This window comes from Vigna unguiculata, chromosome 7 (genome assembly GCF_037176805.1).
Source record: "Vigna unguiculata cultivar grain cowpea cultivar isolate G323 ecotype 2 chromosome 7, ASM3717680v1, whole genome shotgun sequence".
Classification (NCBI taxonomy): Eukaryota; Viridiplantae; Streptophyta; class Magnoliopsida; order Fabales; family Fabaceae; genus Vigna; species Vigna unguiculata.
The window spans coordinates 8,329,535-8,333,022 of record NC_140798.1 but is presented as its reverse complement, the minus strand read 5'-3'; the positions used below and the strand labels follow the sequence as shown (position 1 = coordinate 8,333,022).

The 3,488-nt window shown below is 21.2% G+C and overlaps 1 long non-coding RNA gene across 1 annotated transcript; it reads right to left on the bottom strand.

The window, feature by feature from the left end:
* Nucleotides 1-1,664: 1,664 nt before the first annotated feature.
* Nucleotides 1,665-2,965, bottom strand: LOC114189721 (uncharacterized). The gene is made up of 2 exons (XR_003605724.2): nucleotides 2,829-2,965; nucleotides 1,665-1,892 (listed from the first exon to the last, which is right to left on the bottom strand). It is a non-coding gene; the product is annotated as an uncharacterized LOC114189721 (long non-coding RNA).
* Between the last annotated feature and the right edge of the window lie 523 nt (nucleotides 2,966-3,488).

Genomic DNA, 3,488 nt, shown 5'->3' with positions numbered 1-3,488 from the left:
AGGCTTATTTGAAGGTGTTTTGTAACTTAAATCAATTTATTTTCACACCTTAAATGAACTTAATCTTAATTCCAACTACATCAACAAATATTAGAATATCTATGAATAATTTATGCAACTAAAAATCAAATTTTAAGACATTTTTATCTTACAAATTCAATAAATCCAATAATCACAAATTATGATTAAATCACTCCTTAAGCACAAAAGTTCTATTAAATTTCCAAATTTAAACATTAAATGAGGGCAAAAATTTGAACTCACTTTGACTTTCCATTTTATTACTTGTACGATTTGATATACTTGTCAATCACATAATTTTTTGCCTTGTTCTATATTTACAAAATTCACACGTATCTCTAAAGTTTTCTCCCTCCAATCACAACCTTTTTACACTTTCTTTCTCTTCATGGAGTTATGTTCAAATAATATATTATCAATGAATAAAATTGATTTAGGTGTCATGTTCAATTATTTTTACTCGTTAATATTTTTATTTATTGTTTTTTTTTTCACATAAAAAGTTTGACTCTCAAGTATTTAATCACATAAGTCATTCACATATTAGGTAATATGAAAATGTATCTTCTTTTTTTCTCTTTGATCCTTATTTTTTGTTTTATTTGAAAAGCTTTTGTGTTGCTAGAGCAACTTTCATTATCTCTCAATTTATCAACTATTTGGGTATTTGGAAAGTTTTCTCCAATCTTCAAGGTATTTTTCATCTTACAATTCCTTTAATTATAATTTTTTTTTTGTGATTTTATTTAATGGTATATCAAATCTTTTATCTTTTCTAATTTTTTAATATTTTTATTTTTTGTTTATTTTTATTATGTAAAATGTTGCTTTTATTATTTTTTATATTTTTTTTATTTTCTAATTCTTTCTCATACGTATAATTTTACTATCACAATTGCATAAAGATCTGTCATTTATAATAAAATAAAATAATGTTATTGTCATAGATCTTGTTTGCACCATCCAATAATATATATTGAAGTTCAAAAAAATATATTTATCTCTAAATTTAAGTTATTATTAGTTTAATATTTTTTTTTATGTGTATTTTCATCAAATAGAATATTGATCGACGTATAATAAAAGAGATTAATAAACAAAAATTTGGAATATTTTTAAACTTAAATTTTTATTCTTTTTTATAATATCGTAAAACACTTTTTAACTTTATCAGCTTTGTTTAATTAATATTTGAAAAATTTATAGATGTTTTTATTGTAAAATTTTATTTTATTTAATCGTGAAATATTTTATGTAATTCCCTCATTTTTATCTAATTATTATTTAGTATTCTAATTTGAAATTTATACTAAGTATTTGACACCGAAAATATGAGAATATATCTTCTTTATATTAAATATGTAATAATATAATGTTTTCTTTAAAATAATTTTTAATTTTTTATAAAAAGTAATTAATAAATATTAAAATAATAAGAAATTAGGTATGGATACAAATGAAAAGACATACCCATTATCCCATAAAGATGAAAAGGAGACAAAAATATTATACTCAAATAAAAAATAGATTTTTATCTTAAATTAAAAATATGTATGAAATAATGAATCCCGTTCGGTCTTCTCCGTTTTCATTTCTATCTATTATCAATAATTTTGACAAAAAAGAAAAGATTGTCCCAGGAATAAAGCTAATAGATTCATTTTATTTAAAACTCAGTAATACATTGTTTTGTTCCCATTAGTTAAATTATTCCATTTTTGCAGGTTTCACAATATACTTAGCACAACAACAAAAGTCATTGTTTGGTTGAACGTGAACGCATTGCCCTATCTGATACGAAGCCTTCTTGCAAGTTCCGTCACAGTCTGGATATTTTGCACATGGCCCCAGACAATGTTGACTGCTCATACCTGTTCGTCCATCAATATATAAAATAACTATTTACACAACCAAGCTTTATTTTATTTTATTTCTTTTAAAAATGAGCTAATATAATTTTTTTATTCATATCATTTATTATACAAGACCCTACGTCATTCCTCATAATTATTTTCATTAAATAAGTTAACTTATGACTCATTATATACTATTTGCCGTTTATGCTTCATTATTGTAATAATTATAATGTGATTATAATCAATTTGAAAGAAAGAATCATGTTAGTAAGATTAACCTTAAAATATTCAAATTCGTGGAATAAATTTAAAATATTATCATAATACCAACAAAAAAAAATAGTCCCGAAGAGAGAATAATATTTTGCAACTCTTACTTTAACGTGACTTTTTTTAGTAATTTTCATGCAAAATTTGTATAAAGATTGGAAATTTTAAGGAGTGTAAAAAAGTCATTATCTTAACTGTTAGATAGAAATATAAACAAAAATAAAAAGAAAAACACAGACGGATTAAATTTTTTATTACAAAATTAAAATAAATAATACTGTGATTTTTTATATTTCATAGATTTTTTTTTGAAAATTTGTTATAAAATTGTAAAAAAAATAATACCTTTTTTTTATTTTCTTAAAATTTAAATTAATAAATAATTAGTTTTTACAAAATTATAAAATTTGTAAATAATTTTTATAAATTTTTCTGTGAAAATTGTTTTGTAAAAATATTTTACAAAAGAATTGATAACAATAATTATATTTTACAAATTATCCTGTAAAAAGTGTTTTGTAAAAGTATTTTACAATTGATAACAATTTCTTATAAATTATTATTCATAATAAAATTTATAAGTATTATCTAAGAAATAATTTTCAATATTATTTTTGAAATGAAAATTCTGAAATTAAAAATACATGGCTATGAAGAAAATTTTGTATTTGGTCTACGTACCTGATGAAAATAGAAGAACAAAAAACATCGCTGCCAATATATGCTTCACTGCAAAAGCCATTTATGTGCAGTTTCTTCAACTTTCAATCTCCTCTGACAACAAAGAAATATGTCAACTATTTATAAACTTTTTAGAGTTGATCATGGAATTAAAATACTTGAACACATTTATAATTAAATTAATAACAGGAGAATGTTAATCAGGGTACTGTTAAAGATAAGGTATCATTAATGCACATTGGTAAGCATTAAATAAAATATTTAATTATTTTTTAACCCCATAATTTTGATTTTAATTGGTACTGTATATTTCATTAAAACAATAATTCAATAAGCTCACGAAATTTCAATAAATAGCCATTATGTTCTCTTTAATTTTATTTAATGAATTTTAGCAATTAATTATTACATTTTATCATAAATTTAAAATTTTGTCATCAAAAGTACTACATTCAATATAGTTGAAATCAAGATTAAGATTATGAGTAGGATTGGGAGAGGTTAATACACTCATAAATCGTTAAATCTCGTCATACAGGTAGTAGATTTCACTTTTTATAATATATATATATATATATATATATATATATATATATATATATATATATATATATATTTGATTTTATAAGGAATAGAAATTAATTTAATTTTTCTTTGAAA